Source organism: Apus apus, chromosome 4 (assembly GCF_020740795.1).
Source record: "Apus apus isolate bApuApu2 chromosome 4, bApuApu2.pri.cur, whole genome shotgun sequence".
NCBI classification, from domain to species: Eukaryota; Metazoa; Chordata; class Aves; order Apodiformes; family Apodidae; genus Apus; species Apus apus.
In genome coordinates this window covers 68345611-68368483 of record NC_067285.1, presented here as the reverse complement: position 1 = coordinate 68368483, position 22873 = coordinate 68345611, and the positions used below count along the sequence as shown (strand labels likewise).

At 40.7% G+C, this 22873-nt stretch overlaps 1 protein-coding gene across 6 annotated transcripts in view; it reads left to right on the top strand.

Moving 5' to 3' along the window:
- Positions 1-1922: 1922 nt before the first annotated feature.
- The window catches only part of CCSER1 (coiled-coil serine rich protein 1), a 655276-nt gene continuing 634325 nt past the window's right edge, over positions 1923-22873 (top strand). For 5 of the 6 annotated variants that reach the window (XM_051619519.1, XM_051619515.1, XM_051619520.1 and 2 more), the window contains exon 1: positions 2508-2672. The gene's annotated coding sequence lies outside the window, so the exon portion shown is untranslated. Of the gene's footprint in view, positions 1972-2507; positions 2673-22873 lie in introns of those variants that run through there. The other variant, XM_051619517.1, reaches the window with a different exon arrangement.

Genomic DNA, 22873 nt, shown 5'->3' with positions numbered 1-22873 from the left:
GGGCCATACCAGTAAGAAAGTGGTGGGAGAGGAGAATCGGGTTATGTGTGCTTGGGCAGGTCCAGGGTCTGGTGACCACAAGTGTCCTTCCCATAGCTGTTTGCAGGGGTCTTGGTTAGCAATGTACTTCAAATAAATATTGCTCAATGCTCAAGCTTATTACAATGTTTGGGACCTTTTTCCCCCTCAATTCACTAGAATGCAATTCAGTGTTGGAAAAGCTGCCATTATTCTGTACAACTTCCAGCTACTGGCTGCTGCATCTCTCTTTGCCATGATGAAGGCATGATGAAAGCCTTGCAGGCTTCACTGGAAGCATCACTTGTGAGTGTGTGTGGAAGTGCTGCTTAATCACAGAGTCTCACCTTCAGTGCAATGGCAGGCAGGAGAGCTTATAAAGAAATGTGCCAGAGAGTCAAAGTCAGCTGTTAGGAGGCTCTGGGAATCTTCTGCGGGATACAAGGAAGGAAGAGGAGGGTGAGAGACAGAGTTCAAAAATCATGCAAGACTCTTAGGAGAACCCTGATTCAGCAAAACATGGTTTCGTCTGCCTCAAACTTCAAGGCTGTCTGAGCTTTAGTGGCTAAGCAGACCCATAATTTTAGTTATGGCAAATAACAACTCACACACATAGAACTGCGTACACACGTAATGCTTTGCTGGGTTGTCAACTAGCTCTCAACAAAACGGTATGGGTACTGCACACTCTTCTTTGAAATTCCCAAACTGAGAAGGTAGGTACCCCCAGTAATGAACATCTGCTCTTGAGGTAGTGTCACAAAAGATGTTTTTGCCTTTTAAATGTGGATGACATGTTACTAAATATGTTTCTCTCCATGTTGCATAATTGTGGTACTGCTGTGTGTTGTGTACATCAACCTTTCCCACGTGACTGCAGAACATTTTATCTCTTTCAGGTTTGTTATCTGGCCCAAAAAGAACCAGAAACACCTTTAGGTTTGGTTGTTATGTTACACAGAACAGAGTTGTGAACATGGTGGACTGATCGGCACAGTTATATTTAAATCTAATTAGGTATGATCAACTCACTTGCTTGAAAGATTAGCTTTTGTAAAGACGTATTTACAAACACTCAGTTTCCTGACACTTTCATACCAAACACTGCAGGCACAACTGCCTTTGTATCCTCACATAACTCCTGTTCTGAATTTCAGCAGAACTTCATTGTTGCTGTAGCTGTATTTTGTGAAAACGTGTTTTATGCAAAAGTCTTCAAAACTTCCATTGACTGTTCTGTTCTGTAATTCTGTATAAGTCTAAGAGTTAAAATTTCTTCGGGTCCTTCAAGTGCAGGCAAAGCAATGATGTTACAGAATGAAGAACACACTTTGATCCAGAGGAGACTTAAGTCCATTGAGTCAGTGTGTTTCTTCAGTGCATTGAATTATGCATGCTATGTTTTTGTAATATGAGGCACATATCTGCAGTCTGTCACTTGTGAATCATCACTCATTTTACTCAAACACTGCCCTTTCTGGGGCAAGATAGTTCACTTTGGTATGCAAGCCAGGAAGAATCTTGCATAAATTGGCAAGAAAAAACATAATACGAAAACTTGGTCCTGTTTTCTCCTTAAGTATTACTTGCAGAGAACACAGTTATTCCTCTGATTTACCTTTTCTTTCTGAATTGCATGAGGAACTTCCCTCATTACATGTAAGCGCAATATAATTGACCTCTGCCCTGACCCAATATTCCAAGAGAATCAATCATTCCTGCTCTTACACTGATGCAGACGAGACCTGCCTTTGGTGTAGAAATGACTTTACTTAAACGTCGGATCCTCGTTCCCTTCCGAGGATCGGCAGTGCGCCGGGATGGCGACAGAACAACTGGGAAATAATTACAAAACCCGTATCTGGAAAAAGGATGAGGAAGTGAAATCAGACGCCTTCACTGCCCTACGGGAACGGAGAAAAACAAAACCCAACCCAAATCCCCGAGCAGATGGTGAGTGTAAACACACCGGAGCGGAGCTGAAACCCTACCGTGGAAGCTCGGACTTCCCTCCTGCCCCCCTCAAGCCCCAGACACCCCCCGCGTGTTCGCCTGCGGAGGCCGGGGAAGCTGCTTCGCCCCGCTCGCCCCTGCTCCGGCCCTGAGACCGCCGGGGTGCGGCCCCCCGGCCCCGCCTCCCCGGTCCCGTCGCGGCGGGGGGCAGCGCTGGCAGGTGACAACATGCCGAGGGGCGGCACGAACACACGCAGGCCCCCCCGCAACACGCGTGCACACCCCCCCCGGCCCGCACCACCCACGCCACGCGCACGGACCCACTCCTCGCACACCCAGAGGCAGAGGCCACCCCGCATCGCCCCGCACCGGCACACGCGCGGAAGCGCCGCCCCGGCCCGCCCTCGCCCGCCGCCTCCCTCCCCGCACGCCGGCGATCCGCCCGCCGCGCACACACACACACACACACACACACCCACCCCCCCACACCCGCCCGGGCGCAGCATGACTGCCTGGCGGGCCGGCTGAGTGGGTCGCCGCCGCTCCGGACGGATTATTCACCCCGCGCCGGGGACACGCCGGGAACCACCCAGCCACTCACGCACCCAGCGGGGCGGCGGCGGTGCTGCGGGGGGCCAGGCGGGTCCTCAGCCCCTGCCGGCGGACGGCGAGCGCCCCGGGCGCTGGAGGAACCCGGCCAGGTAACGCGACCCTCCCGGGCTGAGTCTCCCGGCGCGGCGTCAGGGGGAGCCTGGCCCAGGCCGCGGGGCGCCGCCGGGTTCCCGGCGTGCGGGAGCCTCGGGGCGGTGGGCAGGAGAGGGCGGGGGTCGGCGGGGGTGGGGCCGCCTGGCCTGCCAGGTGCTGAGGTGCTGCGGGCGGGTGTCGCCCGGGGGCGGGGGGCGGCCACCCCCTTGCCTGGCCTCGCCTCCCTCGCCGGCGGGGCGGCGGCTCCCGGCCTCCCTGCGCCGACCCGCGGCGCGGCTGCGGCGGTGGCAGCGGCAGCGGGGCGGAGGATCGGGGCTGCCGGTGCCGCAGCTCCGCGCTGGTCCCCGGGCGCCGCGCTCCGGGAGCGGTGGGGATTAGCGAGGGCGGCCGCGGAGTGGGTGGCGGGGGAAGGGGGCACCGGCACCAGTGTCTTTGTCGTGGGGTGGGCAGGAGCTCGTCGCCCGCAGGTGTCACCCGGGGCCCGGCCCAGCCTGGGGCAGAGGCAGCGGCAGCGGCACCGCGGGGCTGGAGGGGGAGCCCGGGGCCGTGAGGGGCCCGGCCTGCGCTGGGGAGCCCCGGGGAACCGGTACCGCTGGGAACGCCGGCCTCGCTGCTGCAGGTGAAGGGGGGGAGATCGGGCCCCCTTTTTTGTTTGATCCTGGCGTGGTCTTTTTGTTTGTTTGTTAGGGTTTTTTTTTTTTGGTTGGTTGGTTGTTGTTTTTTTTTTTTCCTCCCCCTGTCCGTGTTTATTGAGCAATCTGCCATTAACCTGTGGGGGTGACAGGGAGAAGTCGTTTTGGGAATGGGCATGGGTAGGGCCAGGGGACTGACTGGTGGTTGTGTGTGGCATTTGCCATGGGATTTGGAGGCAGGAGCTGGAGGATGCTGCCTGTGTTTTCCAAAAACGTGTGGCATGCTTAGAAGGTTGAGCAGAAGGTGATGGTAGTGCTTATGATGGAAGAAGTTTGTGTTTCCACTAGTTTTTGTGTTGCTTCTCCTGGCTAAAAGAGGTTATCTTCTTCACTTTTGGCAAGGAAAAGACAGTTGTCGCGTGTTGTCTTGCAAAGGAAAGGGGTAGTTTTGCTTTTCCACAGGGTAGGGAACCCTCTCCAGTTTTGTGTGTCACTGTCTTTGAGATTGAGGACAGTAAGTGTCTTGGCGTAGAGAGAAACTGTACTACACTTTTTATTTTCATATTGTACGCCTTTATAGTTGAATGTAACTAGAAGGGAGAGTCAGAATCTCCTCTTATCCTCTTGTACGCCAGATATGTTTTTATATCTAGTATATATGGGACTTGAAGTGTTAATCTCTCAGGGGGCATGGAGATGGGCATGTGAGGCAAGGTCTACTGGTTACTTCAAACAATTCTCCTTGCTCGTACTTAAGAAGGAGAGAAAGGAACATGTTGTAAAAGCAGCGGAGGAATATATAAAAGGGAAATATTAATGAACTGGAAAAGCTCAGATAGCAAAGACATTGTGCCTAATCATTCAGGAGGGTTTTTGTCTTCACAGCTCCTCGTTGTGTCTCTGTAGTACAAATGCAATTGGTAAAAAGTATAGCAATATTTGTATTTTTGTAGCTAACAGTACTAATAGTGATACATAAAATGTTTTGTTGTGTGGTTTTTGTTTTGTTTTGTTTGCATTACTGATCATCTCTGCAGTGGCTTACTTCAGCTATAATTTTTTAGGTTGCTGTAGGACAGATAATTATTGCAGAAACAGTAAGAACTATTTCCAGAATGTTTTCTTAGAAATAGAAATGGGAAGAGCTGTCTGAGACCTGGAATAAGCCAGAGGAATGACTAGCCTTAGAAAGTCCTAGGAACATGGTGATGACTCTCTTCACCCTGAAGCTACTATTAATCTCTGGTACCCCAAATGAGGAACAACATTCCCTAAATAGGCAGCACTATCTCAGAAGGCAATACATGGCTGTCCAGGGGCTGCTGAAAGCATGTCTTACAAACAAGGGGCGTTTTCTGCAAATTTGTGTTCCTCTACCCCTTGGAGTCCAGGGTGTAATGGTCCCTGTATTTTAAAGAACTTCCCCAGTGTGGCTTGAAAGCATACTAAGTGCAGCAGCTTTCTCTGGCAGTTCTGAAAGGGAATTGAGTTCAGAAGCAAGTTGTCTGTCAATCCACAGGGTGAAGTCCTGTGGCTCTGGCTGTAGTCTCTGGCAGGACGTTTTGGTGTCAGCTGGAGCAAGGCCTGCCTTCTGAAGAGCTTGGTGAAGTCCTGAGTGGGGGGTATAGACATGGAGAGCTGTACCTGAAGGAGGCCCTGGAGCAGTACCATGCCTGGGTTACAAGAGAGAGTGTTTGGTATTCAAGTCGGTCACAGAAGATACTGTAAAAGCATTTTATATCTTCAGCTCTAAGCTTGTGGTTGTGTGAGAGCACAATCTCATGCTATGTAAGCTGTATCTGTGTGGTTGAACTTCTTCCTGATTCAAGCCTCATGCCTCACATAAGCCTTTTTCGATGTTGAGCAACTTAAAATAAGTTTGACAACGTTTTTGTTCACTAGTTGGAATATTTCATAAATTGCAAGAGATGTTGCTCCATCTGGAAAAAATTCCTCAAATTCCTATTCTTCCATGAAGGTTCTTGGAAGACACTTCGGCTTTGTTGGATTAGCCCACCTGGAGTAGTTGGAAGGTCAGAATTGCATAAGGTCGATGTGTATTTTTTAGGTGTTGTGCATTGCACAGATACAAGTCATCGAGAAAAGTATTTGGTCAAAATAAACTTAATGGTAGATTTTTAAAAAACAAAAATCTGCACATTCTGAGTGTAGGATATTTTAATAGACTTTTAAGTTTCTGAATTGTTTTCACTGTACTTCTGGAGGTGTCCTAATATAAGGAGGCTGTGTATTTACCAGGTGTTACAGATTTTTGAGGCAAGATAGGAAATTAAAGCTTACACAGTTGTTTTTCTGTGGTTGATTAATACAAGTAAAGCATGAGAAGAAATAGTATTTGTGTGTTAGTGAAGGTATTAATGGAAAACAAACCTGATAGACACTTCAAGTAAAAATCTGTTATTCATAAGCAATGCATACCTTAATTTTGGAATAACTGCCAGCTTGTTAGGGGAAGAACTGAGCTATATCCTCTACCTTGCAGAAGTTATTGCTTATAAGATTGAATGCCACAGGTCATCCTCTTGTGAGTAATTCTGCTGCAACTGGAGGTGCTTGTCCGAGGGAGGAGGGGGAAATGACATGTGTACATAAATAATGACAAGTAGGACCTGGGTTTGTTTCCGGATTGTAACTATGATGTTTTGTCAGGTGTTTTTCTCATTATTGCATTCATCTGGCAGTTTTCTGCAGTGATAGTGAACTGGCTTACCTTGATAAAGTAAATACAGTCTTGGAGAAGTAGTAGAATTTAGCTATTGAATGTGCAGGCTATGTGCAATGTCATGTTAAATAAAAACCTGATAAGCAGTTAAGATCTGTAGTGTAAGTTGTACTTGGGACATTATTTGTATATTCTTATGCTTCAGCAAGGGCCTATAACTTTGAGACTGTGGAATATGCAGCCAGGTATTTGACATGCAATTGTATTAAACTTGTATAGCCTTTGCTAGTCAAACATGGTCATTTGTAGTTTACTGCTTTTTGTCTGGTTCTTACTGCACTGCGTGGTAGAGTGTTTTGCTTAGATAATATAAACTCACGCACTCTGTGACTGAAGACTGTTGTGTCATGTCTCCGTTTTATGACAACAAAATGTTAATGTTTCTTACAGAGGCTGCTGCTTTCACTTGAGATGTAATCTGTTCTGTACAGGATAGTTGTTTTACAGTCATAGTTGTAAAAAAAACAACCACAGGCAAACAGTAAGTAAATGCAGAAAAATCTTGAATTTGGAAATAAAAAGAAATTTTTAAAATGTGCACTGCAATCTGTCACACGTTTTGTAATTTTACACAAAAGCTGATAAAAACCCCAACAAACAACCCCAAGCACTCAAATGCGCTATTGAGGTGTATTATAACATCTGAATGGCAATGCTTTTGTATCTCTCAGTAGTTATAACCTTATCTTAATAGATGTTACAGAAAATTTCTGTATCTTGATGTTCTACATTGGCTATAGATGGCACTTCTTTTTGCCCTCATTATTGCTATGAAAGTCCCTGTGAGTTTTGAGATATGAATGTGTAATTATTTTCTTCATAGCTGGGAAATAAAAGCAATGATTGTGTTGAAGTTAAACAGATGATTTGTGATAGAGAAAAACAATTGAACTGGAATATGCAGCTCTAGTCCCACAGTCTTAATGACTTAACTGTTTTAGGATAGTGTTGTGGGATATTTTTTGATAATTTGGCATAGAAGTGTAAACTTCTTATAGACCCAGCTTTGGGGTGTTTTGCCGCAGTTTCTCTATAAAGACTGATTAGTAGTGGGTAATTTTTTTTGGTCTAGGAGAAAAAGCTTTTTTTGTTTGTTTGTTTTGTTTCTAAGTTTGAGAGAAAGCAGTTCAGCACTCCTAGAATGTAACGACACTTTTACATTATTTAAGGAAATACCACTTAATTTTTTATACTGCTCTAGTATATCAGGAATTTGAGATCCAGCTCAGTCAGTAATGCTTCTGAGGCTCACAGCTGTCCTCCAGTGTGAAGGACCAGTTCTGACAGGCTGATAGGAACCTTTAAGAAATACGCTTTGTCTATACATTTTCATAGTGCACATCATTGCTTCTGAAAATGTACTGACTCTAGTGTATTTCCAGCTATGGTTTTCTTCCTGTTTGTTTTTGCTTCTTTCACTCTTGATTACAGGCCCCCTTCCTCCTCCTCCTTTGGTGTGCCATCTTCATGTGATCTCTTCAGATGTTTTAATGTGAAAATAGCAGCTCTCAAGTGATTAACTTTTTTTTGCATCAGTGAGATTTAGATTTGGGTGAGAGTATAGTCTGTATGTTACTTGCAGTATAGTCTAAATCTTGTCATTTGAAGCAGGACCTGTGAAGCAGTGACTTATGTGCAAAATGTCACCTTCCAGTGTTGTTAACCCGTTATGATTAGCTGTGCCAGCAAAATCTCAGACCCTTGGTACAACCAGAACCTGGTAGGCAGGATGTGCTGTGCTAAGGTGGTAGTGCAGCTCCTGCCCCCTGTGACAGAAACCAAACACACCATTCATTTTTTACTGTATGATGGTGAGGAGAGAGGAAGGTTGAAGTTTTGCTATTAGTTCTTGGAGAAGTTTTTGGCCATTTAAGCCAGTGGCAAAACTGCTGCTGATTTGAATGAGAGCCTTGGTAAATGTTTCAACAGGTTTCATAACTTTAATATATACAGGGTGGATTCTTAATGACCAGCTGGACATCTTGTGGCACAAGTAAAATGGAAATAGAGTAGCAGTCCTACCAAAAATAAGATTGCCTTTCATTTTCTTTATTAATTTTCACCATACTTATTACTTTCATCTTTGCAAGAAAAACTGTTTATTCTGCTGTTAACACAGAAGCTTTAAATAAGAACTTTATATTGAAAGCGAGCACTCAAAAGCTGATTTCATTTGCAGTATTCAGAAATATAAATAAACTGCCTTGATAAGTAGATTCTTCCAATGGTATATTAATGTTTTTTTCCAGATATTGCTGAAGGAAGGGGAAATGTTGTGGGTTTCTCCATATTTATTTAGAGTAAGGTGATACTGCAACTCAATGAATATTCTTCCAGATTTATACACCTTTAAAATACCTTGAGAGCAGATCATGCCTTCAGCTGTGAATGCAGGGTGTCAATTCTGCTTAAAGTGATAAAGTAGCTATGGGAAGTAATTACATTTTTAGTATTTCTTGATATTTAAAATAATTATTGTTGGGGCATAATTCATCTGTAGGAAATGGCATTTATAAATTGGTATGTGACACGTTATTTTTGTCATGCATGTAGAATTGCAAACATTGTGATATAACGAATGCCTTGTTGTATTACTGCTTGGCTGTTTGGAAAAAATACACTTAGTATGTGAAAGCACTCGTGTATGTCTTCCAGATGCTCTCTGTGAAGGCATTCTAATTGTGCCATGTACATTCCTTCTGGTATAGGGTGATGAGCTCCTAAGGATCCTGGGGTGAAAGAACACATAGGTATCTTCTATTCTCTTTTGGTTTTTTGGTTTCACAACGTAGAAGTCCTTGTGGTATAAGGAATGCTGCATGCAAAGGTGATGGCAGGCTCTACCCTCACTGTGAGTAGCAAAACAATGTGGCTTTTTTTGATGTGAATTCTCTAATGTTTTGTTGCTATAGTTAGTGCAGTGATTATACCGTGGGTAGAAGAGTAAACCATCCTAATTTGTTAGTGTTTTGAACTCCCCCACCCCTTTTTTTTTTTCAATTTTTTTTTTTTTCTCCAGTGTGGCAGCTACAAACTCTAAGAAATGTTGGCCCTGAAAGCCAGTGACAAAACTGCTACTGATTTCAATGAGGCCTTGACTATATCCTTAAATAATATTTAGTGTCTGTTAACTTGCTTTGTACAGCATTCGTTTTTGTCAAGAACTGATTTTCAAAAGTTACTGTACTTGTTTTGATTTTTTTTGTTGTGTCATTGAATTCCTAGTATCTCTAAAAATTAGGTCATCAGAATTTTTCTTACGATGGGTTGAGAGTCCAGAAGACTAGAAAGAGTAATTTCAGAATAGTCAAGCCACTGCAGCTACAATTGGTGTGAATAAATTCAGTGTGTCTGAAAATAAGCTGTTCCGTAGGCATCTATTCTATACTAATGGTAGTTATGCACAGCTACAGTATCAGGTGTGTAGCACAACATATTTAGAGTTTTTACAAAGCACAACTGGAGCAGAGATTAAAGAGAGACGGGATGTTAAAATGATTGTCTGGATTTTAAATATTCATAAGTTGATGAATAAGAGGAAAAGTAGAAGGAAGAATATAAGAGTTGAAAACACTGTATTTCAAAATAAAATTGAGAAAGGAGTTGTGGAAAACATCCATGGGGAGTACGTAACGAGGAAGTGAAAGGAATATAGACAAATTAGTTTGTCAGCTGTCAAGAGTTGACACCACAAGTGGCTTCATTTTAGCTGCCAGTCTTTATCTTATAGCTAGTAAACTCTGGGGCATCTGCTCAGCTGGGGGAAGAAAAAGAGGTAGAGGAGAGTTTGTGGGGAATGAAAGAAAAACCAGCTGTTATGCATATTCTCTCAGCTCCATACCTTTGTTCTACTCTGCCACAAAAAGCTGCTAGAAGAAATTCGGGGATTAGTCACATTAGTCAGAAGTTAATCTCTGAGCCCTCATTTTAATATCCTGATCTTGATGGAATATGTTTATTGTGGCTGATTGTCTGTGGCAGGGTCTCAGCAGATTTCACACCAGTCTTTAATTCTTGCTTGTGGCCCTTAATAAGGGGGTAACATAAAATTGGTCTGTTTTCTTATAGATTAAACTTTTAACAGGCAAGATTTGGAACTAGAAGCTACAAGACTGTTTTAGACAATCAGATCTGCAGCTCTGCTATGCTTGTGTGTATTTTTAATATACAGATAAGTTCAAACTAACTTTTTAGTGATCAACATGAGCTATAAGATGCAAACAGCCACCTTATGTGGCACAGCTAAAGGCCTAATAACCTGTGTACACATTTGATTATCATTGTCAGGAGACTCATATAACTTATACCTATAATAGTTTCAAATTAAGCATGTTAGCAGATGAAGACTAGGGCAGTAGTAAGATTTGAATGAAATTTTCAGCTAACCCATCCTGTGAGTTGCATGCAGAGATACATAATATTCTCTAGACCCTGTAAGGATCAATTTTCTGGTGTAAATACTGCATGCGTACATATATGTAATACAAATATTCTTTGTGAAAGTTGGAAGGTAAGCTGTGGTGGTTTCGGTTGAAAGATACTCTGTGTTTTAGGTGTGTAGTTGTGAATGGTTAAGAGAAAAGGATTCCTTTCATTTACTTGCTCAAGTACAGTAAAATCCAAACATTTAAAAATCTACTTTCAGATCTCTAAATACATAATAACTGGGGAGGGGGAAAAGAACAAAACAAAAAAATACTACTTATCCTGATTTTAAGGAGTTCAATATGTTGTAGGCAAGATGTTTCTGAAAGCTGTGTTTAGCAATGCACATGTGATTTGTAGCCTTAGTTTAAGAGGGCCTCAGGATGATACTATTCACTGAAGAAAGTAAGCAAGCAGTTATTATTGTAAAAAGGTGTGAGAATTTGAGTTTCTGTTTTCTCTTGCTTTCATTTGAATTGGGTTGCAATCCTATAATGTAGCTAATTTATTGGGATTCTGTATGCATTGAAAATAGTCAAGGGGGAAAAAAAGAGTATGTGCCCAGGAAGTCTCTGCTCACATTAGTGATTCTTTTTTCCTTATAGTTTACAATTGCCCAGAACAATGCATGTGACTTCCAAAATGCTGAAGTTGAACACCAGAGACGTTGTAAAACACTTACACAGCACTATATCTTATGCAGCATTTTCTAAATATAGACTAGGCCCTTGTCATAAGGAGTTTGTATCGTTAACGTAAAACAAGATGTGACACAGAACAGCTTGAGAGAGGCATGGGAGCTGTTGGTGAGGAACTGTGAGGAACTGAACGTGTCAAGTATTTGAGGAAGGCTTGAGAGGACACTGAAGATGGCCCACTCCCCAGTTAAAGAAAAAAAGAAAAAAAGTTACAGGAGTTTAAGTTCTTTTTGTTGCCCACTATTTTTTTTCTAATTTAGATAGTAAAAATAGTAAGTATATAAAATCTATGGTGATTTAAAAAATAATAAATGATGCAGGAATTAAAAGCTGCTTACAAATGTACACCGAGTCTAAATCCACAGCTAGTGTTATAGTACTGCTTCCTTCAGTGGAGCCAAATACACTTATTGCTTGGAGCTCCTGTTTGGCCTTTTTTTCTCAGGCCAACCAGTGAGAACCAGTAGCTGAATGAAAGAAGGATGGGGTAGGCAGGCAATGCAATAGCTTTTGAGCTATAGTGCCTTTAGCGCCTCCCCTTTGGTATATCATTGGTTTTCGTCCATTTCTCTTAAAACTAGTTTTCTGGTCTGGAAGTTGAAAAGGAAGCTTGCAAACCTGTGGTAAATTGTGTTGCTCAGAGGACAGGTGAAAACACGGAGTGAAAATAGCTTATCCTAGTTTCCTACGGAAACAATACTTGCTATCCTGCTGTCCTGGTATTTTTTTTGTATGTGAATCTGCACCTGATATTTTTGTAACTTGTTGGTTGCTTTCAGCAATATTTGACAAAGGAATAGAAGTCTAAAAATTTAATTAAAGCTTTAATGAGTTTTGAGAAATCAGAGAAGAGAGAGAGAGGGACTCATGTGAGTTCTCTAGCTGAGAGGAAAGCTGCTTGGTGAGCTCATTCTATGATTAGTACTGGAGAGTCGACTTCAGAGAGTTCTGTGTGTGTCTTGGCTGCTGGGAGCTTCTTAGACGTTAAAATGAACTAACCACAACATGCAAGCCTGCAGGTAACTGAGCTGTGTTACATCTGGTGCTCATAATGATATGTGAGAAAAAAAGCCTGAGTAATTTTCTTAAGGTTGATTTTTTTTTTTTTTTTTAATGGTTTTCCTCCCTCCCCCAGGGTTATTTTTCTGTCACCTTTTCCAAAGCATAGGGTGGAGCACTCAATCAGGGCTTTGGACCGACGCCTGCCTGATGAAAATTGATTTGTTTAAGCCAGTGTGCTGTATCCATTTACACCACCTGAAGATTTGGCTTTCATTTTGTTTTTGATACTTACCTACCTGAAGTCCTCAAGCAAGCATGTTACAGATGTGGAGCTTTTGTTAAACTCGGCTTTTGACTGAAAAGGTAACAGATACTGTGTTTTTAAAGTTAGTCTTTTTTCATTGACATCTGACGAGCCTGTCAGAAGAAGCAAAGAAGGCTAGACTTTTTATTGTTGTGTGGTGTCAGAAAAAGATAGGGAAAGCCCAAACAAACCTTTCTGTCAAGGGACAGTTTACTTAGTTGTGCTTTGAACTGATTCAGCTAACTATGCTCTGTTGCCATTCACTATCTGTGGTACCTCAGAGTTAAGGAGGTGTGTTAAAGGTAGAGAAGTAGGAGGAAACTTCAAATAGAGGCAGCTGTTTTTCTGTGTAACAGCAAAACACTTACCAATTAGTAGTGAATACAATTTTTTTTTTAAAAATTATTCAAATAGTGTTGAATCCTACCAAAGTACTTTCCGTGTTTTTTTGCTATAGTGGAAAATGAGCTTAGAAATAAAGCAAAGGAGTCTTTGTGTAAAGAGACACTTCAACAGACATACGATATGCTAAGTTTCAGTATTTCAGTCTTTATGCTGAGATTTAGAAAACATACTGCATTTCTGAACTGTGGCTGATCACTATTTCTGGGTGGAGAACATACAGAATAAATATTGAAAAGAGTGACTGTGAACAATAATATACTGGCATGAGTGGCACAGTAACAACAGCAAAAACCTTCTCATGTAGTTATGTTTTGGAAAACAGTTTGGGCAGGGCACTATGTGAGAGCGTGTTTGTATATAAAATGAGCTTGGTTTGCTCTGTCAGACAGGTGTGCACGTAAAACCATTTGCTGAGCTTGCGTGCAGACAATGCACCTGTTTATTGGAGTGAAAATTTCAGCTGACAGAAACTGGTATGCAGTGTACAACAAAGTGACTCAAGGGTGAAACATCCTTTTTAAGCTTGGATTCTTGCTTTGGCACTGCGATAGTTTTGCCTTTGTTACCGTTAGTTGTACTTCAGTTAGTGTTGGTTGTGCTTCAGCTGTGCTCTGGTTACTGTATATATTTATTAGACCTTTTGTAATTTATCAGTTATGAATGATTGTTAGTCAGATAAGTTGCTTCATGAGCTACTTTAATATCTTGTATACCACAGACCTATAATTCTTAGGGGTTTACCAGAGGGATTTAATGAACCTGTGACAAGAGAAACAATTACAGGAGTGGTGGAAAGAATCCTTGAATGTATTATTTTTATTTCCCTGGAGTTAATCTTCACATATCAAAATAAATCAGCCAGATTATGCTGCTCAGATGCCTTCTGGTTTCCCAAGTCAAAAACTGTTATGAACAAAATGTAATTCTCCTTATTCCCTGTCCTACAATTCTTACAAGAAGTATGTTCCTAGTGAAGTCAATATAACTGAACGAAGTAATATTCTATGAACATACATGGTATTAGGGGATAAAATGCCAGTCACTGCGATATGTATTGGTGAGATTATTTCAGGAGATATTTTACTGTGAGTTTGGTGTTTTTTCTCTTTTAGCTAGATTTTTTGCCTTTAGTTAATCAGTGGATGAAAAATGAATGGGTGTTTTTCCTGTAATGAATGCTAGGTCATAGACTGTCGTATCATTTTGCAAAGATTTTTATAAAGGATGCAATGTTTTGTCATGAATCTAGTTTTCAAAATCAATTGAAGACCCATGGAGACGTGCTGTGCTAGAATGCAGTGTTTGCATACTTCACTTTGTCCATTTAATGCCCTGAGGGTTTTCCTACTGAGTGGCATTTACTGGAGAGGTCAGATTTGATGGAAATTGGAATGATATCCTGGCTGGAGATGGAGCAGCATATTTTGTATTTGTTTATTTGTCTCGGAAGAGATACAGAGATGAATTTCAGTGTAATCCTCAAATTGTTTGCTATTTTGTGCTAATCTCTACCGCTACATCTGATTACAAAATAAAAGAACCCATCAGTAGGCTTTGAAAGTTTTTGCCATCTGTCCTGGTACTTACCCTTCGTTCACTGTAAGGATGTATTGTGAGCAGCTAGACAGGTTCCCTGTGTAGTGAACACGTACAGCCTTTTATGCTGTTTTTACCTTCTGTCTCACTTTTGGGCTCCATTAATTCAAATGGAGCCACATGTGGGTCTCCTGTCTCACCAGAGCAATGTGGATCCTCACATCCTTTGCTTCAGTTGCTTAGCCTAGTGGGTTTGGGACCTACTTTTTATACCATATCTGAAGCAAGACCTAGCACAGGAAAGTTTTCACAAGGAAAGGTCTTCTAGGTCTGTTCCAGCAAGAGGAACTTGGTGCTTTTCCAGCTTGTCCATCCTTGAGATCTTGGTGCACATGAGCTGGTTTTATCCTGCTTGTCTTGTTAACTGACTGTGTCTCCGAATTTCTACCACATAAATGACTGTACCCTTTAGCTCACTTTCTGGATTGTGCTCATCCTTTATCCTCATCTGACACTTCACTGTTTCTGTCTGTTGAGGAGATCTTGCTGGATTTGAAAACACAGGAGGAGGGGGATGGGATATGCTTTAGCAAGACAGTAGCTTTCAGACAGCTCCTGGCCTGCTTTATGGTGTGTGTAAGTTAGTGTAGTTGAAAGGAATATGATTGCTTGAGATTGCTGTGGAGGAACAGGGCTGTTGTCTGTTGAAGAGCTGAGTAAGGTGCACAGTTCACAACAGTGTTTTCCATGCTGAAGCACCTCATTAATCTACATCACATTTTGTCCATGTCCTGAATGTAATAAACAATATTTTATTAAAGCTATTTATGACCTCCATGGGCTTTGGAGAAAATACTATCAGTACTGAAAAGCTGGGTTAATCTCTCCCTAAATCCATATGTAATTCAGGTTGTTACTGTGGTTTCAGCACTGTTCCCTAGAAAGCACAGACCAGTCAAGTGATGGAGATCAAGAAAATAATCTACAGATACAAAATCTGAGAAATATTACCTGTATTTTTAAATATCCAATGAATAATTTATTTAAAATATTTAAGATGTGTTTAAAACACCATTTCAGTAAGTCTTACTTATTTGGATTTATCTTTCTGATTTTTTTTTTTGGTTCATGGTAGATGTTTCAGGTATGCTGTTATTTCCCCCTTTAGGCTGTGCTGAAATGAAGTATTAAAGACATGAAATTGGTGGTGTTGCTGCTTGGTTTTAGTAAGGCATAGATACCTTCAAGGTTTTTGATTTCATGCTGGAAACCCCTTAAAATTAAGTTGTGGATTTATGAGAGAAAGCTGTCTTTAATTTGAATTACTCACACAGTTTGCTGGAAGGAATGAGTACTCTCAGAAAGTGTAATTATCAAGTTGTATAGGTTTTTGGTTTAAAGGTTTTTTCCTCTGTAATGTATCCATTCTGTAGATAAATTGTGTGAAAAAAATACAGTCAAAGTAATACCGGTAAGTTGTTTTGTGTGCTGAAAATACATTATCTGTATTTTCTAAGATGCTGTTTGTGCAATGGGTATGTAAACTTCAAGCTTCACACTAAAGTGTGTGATGAAGATTACAAGTCTGTATGATTTCAAGGGAATGCAGGACAAGCTGAAAATGAAACCCAATGAATGTTAGCAAGTATGCAGAAATTCTTACATGGTAGGATATGAGAAGAATATTTGGGGTGGGGTGTGTGTGCAATACTTTATGTTCTTCCTGGGCATAAGATTTTGCTTGTGCCTGAAGCAGGTGTGTGGGCTGGCTACATCTCAGGAATGGCTGCTCCAGATCAAAGTTCTGCATTCACAAAGCATCTTCAAATTAAAAATGTTTACAGTTGTGGATAATAAGAACTGAAAGTCTTCAGGAGAGCTAGTTATGTCCGCAGTGCCCAAGATAATGCAAATTGCATGAACTGACAATCTTATTCTGAGAGCTAAGGGAATGCTGCTGATTTTCTTTTTGTTTTTGAACTTTGATAATCCACTGCCCCATGTGGCCAAACAAGGGAGATCTTGTTTTCTCTGTATCAAATGACAAAACAATGTATTGGCAGCTGAATTAATTTCAGATTCTGTAACATGACTTCAGTTTAACATTAGATTTCTCATTCTTAATGGTATTTTAGCCTCTCAACATTATTCATTGAAAAAAAAAAAAACAACACCCTTTCTCTGAGGTATTTGTGTTTTGGATTTGCTCTCACCTGCTTTCTTGCATAGTATGTGTGTGTCACAGTTTGACTACTGAGCAGATAACAGTGTGAAAAGCACTGTGGCTGTGACCAGCATAAATTCTTTTCAAAAAGCAGTTCTTAAACTTTTAGATTCTAGATGAACAAAAGGATTGTTAATTTATACATAAGAGGAATTCAGTTTCAAAGAGTGATCTGTGCAGCATAGTAAGATGAGCTCACTTGTACAGGGTACATTTTAATAAGCTAAATGAAGCATCACATGAATAGGATGCAAATATATAGGTCACCCTTAAATTGCATTAGAAAAACAGTGACTTAGTGAAGTACTGGTTAACTGATCCAAGTTTCATGCAGGGGATGAGGCTACAGTATGTCTATGCATGGGGGACTACTGAGGAAAAATAAAGGTGTTTTTCCTGCTGTATGTTTCACTAGTGAGACTGCTTACTGGTATCTTATATGGAACATAAAAAGTCAGGTTGTGGAAGGTTTAAAGAAAATGAAGGAAGCTGATTCAAGAATCAGAAAATGTTTTATCCTGAGGGAAAGTTAACCCTGAGGAGTTAAAGGCGGGGGGGGGGGGGGGGGGGAGGTGGAGCGGGGCAGATGGAACTTGATAAATAGAAACATGGAAATGCAAGTGCAGGTAAGAGGAAGCTTCTTGGAACAGGGCGGTATTTAGTTACAGTTTAGTATTCAGAAGTACAAGAACAGTTACTATAAAATGTGCAGTCTGAGTATGAAGGAAGTAATCTGTGTAGGCTGTTAGACAGGAGTTACGAAGCAATGCTCATCTTGGTTGCTTTGTACCTAAAATTGGAGAATAGGAGAATTATTCCTGGGATGCACACTATCACGTGGTAAATTTTATTTTATGATTCTGTGATTAATTAATTTAAAAAGTTATTATTTTTAAAGAGTCCACAGTCCAGGTATCTTCTGTTTAATACTAAAGTATTTTTAATACGGAAGCATTTTTCACTGCTCTTGCTGATTACTGTGTTCATTCATTTTTTAATTTTTTTTTATAGCTTAGAGCAGGAAAATGATCTAGCCTCTTCCATCTTCATGTTCTGGCCTACTAGGACAGACTTAATAAGAAAGCTGATGGAGAGAGGTTAATTAATTTAATTGGTTTCCATGGGACTTAAAAAATAAATATAGATACAGTTCATTTTCTAACAGAAGACTGTTTTCTGTAAGCCTGCACATTGAATTAAGTTTGGCTTAAAATCTGTCTAGAGGAACTTATTTTTATATGGCTCAAGGGCTAGGATGGGTAAAGTTTTGGGGGTAAAAAGAGGGATCCAGGACCTGAAAAGTGCTTCCTTCTATTCTTGGCACCAAATGTTATCCCCCCAGGCCACTTCAGAAGTGACGTCTGTGTTGTATGCCAGACTGTGTTCAAGAGGAGGTGTTCAGCTGCTAGGTCTGTGATCACTGCTTGAGTAGCTGTTCCGTGTCTCCTTCAGGTGTTGGACCTGGTGGAAGTGTCCCATGTGCCTGATATGGCCCACAGGCTGTCCTCTGGATGGTCCACATGGCTAGTCAGTGTTTGTAGCTCATTGTAGGTTTCTTCTGCTAGCATGAATGGACTTCCTAAAAGCTTGCAATTCTGTTCTGCAAGCCTACACTTAAAGCCTTGTTTTCTTGCAAATACTGAATGAAAAAGATCAGGCTACTTTATTTTTTTTAATTCAGAAATTGAAGGATTATGGATTTTCCTAGCCAGGAACTTAGTTTTTTTCTCCCTTATCACCAACTATGACTAGCTACTTTCCTTGTTATCTGCTGTCCTTTTGCCTTTTACATCTGTGGGTGGATGCAGTTACAGTCCCTTCTTATCCTACATTAGCAGTCTGTGCCAGGAGGAGCCCTCAGAGACCATGGATTAACTCTGCTTAGGCTTTGCTGTACAAGCCTGTTGTTAGACAAAGCTTCGCATGGAATTCACATTTTCATTATGAAAACGTGCATCTCATTTGTTCTTTCAGCTAACTGAAATGAAAGATGGGTGGCATCTGTTTAATAAAGTCCATCATCATCTGGAGATTAAAGGGGGGAATATTTATACTTTCCTCTATCTTAGTGTATTGGCTCAGTATTTTTATGTGGGTTCAATGCTGACTTGAAGTTTTCAAAGACTCTCAGTACGTGGCTTGAAACTGTTGTGAACACATTTCCATATTGAGATTTTCTTGGACTGTAGTAGATACCTAAATACCTTGCCCATACATTTGAACCCACAGAAAATGAAAGTGAGCTTTACCAGTCTTTAGTCTGAAATGGCCAGTACAAAGACCATAATTTAACCAGGTTTCTCTCCCTTATTTTCACTGTAATACTCTATTACAATAAAATATTTAGTATTTTTAGGAATTTAGTGAATATTTTTTATTTCTATCTTGGAAATTATATTTCTCCAGTTAAATCTTTATGCCAAGACTTATATTCAAGCACATCAACATTTTAAGAGGAAAACAAAGTGAAAAGTTCATAGGTAGTTGAGGCATACCATATGTTGCCCACCACTTTGCTGCAGCTGGATTCTTCAGAAGATTGTTGTGGTAGCATTTTGTGGGGTGAAATGTGTGGAAGACATATGGCATGTTTCTTGGCTTACTATGAGCTTATGACGTTCCTGTGTATAGCACAGGCATAATGTTTTTTTAGTATAGGTTTTGTGTGTGTATATATATGAGAGTTGGTTTTATACTACAATAACATAGAGTAGTGTTATAAGGCATAATTAGGCAAGCTATGATTAAACTACTCCCGAGTTATATAGTTTAGCATGAGACACAATTTCCTTCTGGATTGAGGGTATTTCTTTTATGTGGTTTCCATCTCTATGATTTCTTGTTCTTCAAAATATGATTAAAGACTCAGCAGACATACATGACGTAGTGTGAAGTTCAATGTGTTAATGACTTTGAGGTATAAAGTCCCCCACCTTCATGTTTATTTCTTTATTTAAAATGCTACTTAATACTTAATTGCTTGAAAAGTCTCAGCTAATGAAATATGAGAAAAATGGAACCACAAAATTCAGCATCTGTGGCGAAGCTGAACCTTAGATATCTAAGATATTGCAAGTAAAGGGCATGTTCAAAGGGTGTCCTTTGAGCTTCAGTTAAAACTACTGGAATGCCATGTCACAGTAACAGGTTATAGAGTGGGAGTATCTGTTGCTGACAGAGAGGCTAGTTGTAAGCGTTTTGGTGACTGAATGATTTGGATGGAGGTGTCCTATGCTCAGGGCTGGCTTTGTTTCTGCCCGGACACTAGTGGTAGAAGAATTCCTGGACTGGTGTGGACCAATCGCCTTAAAACCATGTTCCAGTTTTGATTATAGCAAAAGATCAAAGGGGCCCTCAGGGTATTGGTGGTGCCTGCATCAGAAGTGGAAACACACCCTCATGGAAAAATGTGAACAATGAGCGGCATGAGTAGAGAGGGACAGCAGTAAGGGCCTGCAAGGAGGGAATGGAGGAATCTGGTATCAAGGAAAGAGTGATGTTTTATGTGTACATGTGCAGGTTGTGTGCCTGGAACTTGATAGTGTGTTAGAGGATGACAATAGAACTGCTGACTTTGAATGATGCTCCTTTTGCTGTATGACAGCTGGACAGCTGTAGCTGTATGAAGTGAACCTGTTTAGCTGAGGACTGGGAAAGGCTTTCAGAGAAAAGGCGCCAGTGTCAGATGGACAGTCTGACAGTGAATGTTGCTTTGCTTCTCTTTTTCTGAAAAAAAACCTGAGCAAACATATCAAACACTGTGTTTTGATAAACGAGCTGTGTAAAATATACATACTTACATAAGCTTCCATTGTTTTGCACACATGATTTCTAGAGTAAAGATGTTTTCTGCTGCCTGGTGAAAATTGTTATGTGATCCATTTGGCTAAACATTTTTGTTGAGAGATTTCTGCCACAGCAATGATTGTAAAAATTGCTTTAAATTTCTCCGATTTATTTTTAAATTTACTTTTCCCTGTGAACTGTATTTTAAGTAAAAGTGAGATGGATTAAAACTTGAGAGCAGGTATCTTTTTGCTGTAGGAATATATAATGCTTCGTTACAACTAATAGAATATTAGTTTTCAGCTACTTTAAAACCTTTTCTATCTCCTTACCATAGTAGTAACATTTAGTGCTTATACAGTGCTTGACCTTTCCAAAAGCCCTTTACAAATATTAATTAAAAGCTTTTTGAGGTTGAAAAAGCTGCCCAGTGCAGAATGTGGGTAGGAGCAGTGAGGACAGCCACGCCAGGAGAGCAGAGTGCTAACTTGCAACACTTCATTATTTCCTGCTGTAAAGACTATTGTCAGAGGTGGCAGCTGCCTTTCATCCTCGTTCCCTCTTGATAGCTCTTATCTTAAGGAGTCCACCCTGCCTGTTTCTTAATGAATCTTTCTTCTGACAGTATACCATGAGGTTTTGCCTCTTCTATGCTTAAAGGCCCACTGAGGTTTTCACTATATTCTCTCAGTAAGCCTCAAGCTAGGAGTGATTAGTATTTGTATGGTGCCTTTCAAATAGCGATCTCTGTGTCTAACAAAGTTGGCATTTCCCCATTTTGTGGATGTATAAAAAAATCGAAGCTCAAAGAAGGCAGAATTGGAAATAGCATATTGGTCTCCTGGCAAATATTTTCTCCTTAAGTGAATAAATACGTTTGTCTTACTACGGAAAGCAGAAATGCTTTGAATTATGAAAAAGAGCAGGATTACAGGATTTATGAGGTGCAAAATATTTTGCCTCCTATGCTTAAGTCAGAGGAAAGGAAATGCCAGTATATCCATGCATGTCAGTTTGAGGACTCACAGTAAGATAGTGCATACACCCGGGAATCTGTGAAGAAAATGGTTGCTACTACTGTTTTTTAATTTCATTAGCAGATGGATTACAGTGGCCAAGCAAGCTAACTGAATACCAACAGTAAAAGAGATTGTCTTGGACCACACTCATCACTGTTGCTCCTTGCACTTTAGTGGACCTACATTAATTTTTGCCAACAGAGAAACTGCCATGAATCTCTATTTAAATCCCAGCTTTGTTACCAAGCACATTAAACTCTGTTCCTCCTGAGTGCTTCAGAAGCACTTAAACACCAGAACAGTAGCCCTAGCAGCTTTTCAAGGGTTAAGGCTCCTGTGCAGCCTAAAAAACATATTCCAAAGTAGTAGAGTATTAGAGATCTCAAAAACCTTGCTTGGGATATTGCATATGCAAATAAATTTAAGCTTTCCAGTATTTAATTAGGTACAGTGTTTATCACTGGTTAATTGGGGATCACTTGAAACACCTCAGGTAGCGGAAAGACTGTTAATGGGTCAAATTTTAGTGTCAGATTTAGGCTTGTGTGTACCTGCAATAACAGTGCCAAGGAAAGCAGGGTATTCTAGGAATATATTGAAATAGATGATTGTCCAATTAGTTGAATGAAAAGACTAGAAACAGTTGTACTGAAAGATGTGTCGTTCTATTAAAGATGCTGAATTCCACGTTAAATAATCAAAACTAAATGAATTTAGGAAGACGAGTGATAAGAACATCCTTGCCATCTGGATGTTACTATTAGTATAATGCTGAAATAGGTGGTTTTCATCTTTAGTGAAACCTTCTTCATGGAAGCATTGAACATAAACACTCTATACTCAAGCAATTTTTGCAATTTAAGTTGTGGCATATATTCTATCAGGAAATGTCACAGCAGACTGTCTAGTGGAGGTCAGAGAGTTTAATATTGGAATTGGATTCTAACAGGGCCACATAATTTAATAACCCATAACAGCATTAGTAGTTACGCATGCTAAGATAAAGGTTATCATGCTCTGTAAGCTGATTGCTTTAGGGACCTTTAGTGCCACTTACCCCCTCTACTCACTTTCTAAAGTGCAAGATCTAGAAGCATTAGAAGGGTGAAGAGGTTTTCTTACAGTCAAATCATCTTTGTAAAAAGAAAGATAGTGGGCTTAAAGGTAGAGTGATCTCAACTTCCGTGGTGAATCTTGCCTCACTTAATCTGTTTCAGTGAGATGCTTGCAATTCAGAGGTGTTACATGAGGGTTGGCACAGCTCCATGGGAAGATAAAGTGCTGTGCCTGACTCCACTGCCAGAAACATTATTGGGTTAATATTATTAGGGTTATTAGGGTAAAGTAATAGGAGCAGCTTTGGATGAGCTAGAGAATTTAGAATTGAATTAGGAACTCCTAATTTTCATGTCAGTACAGATAG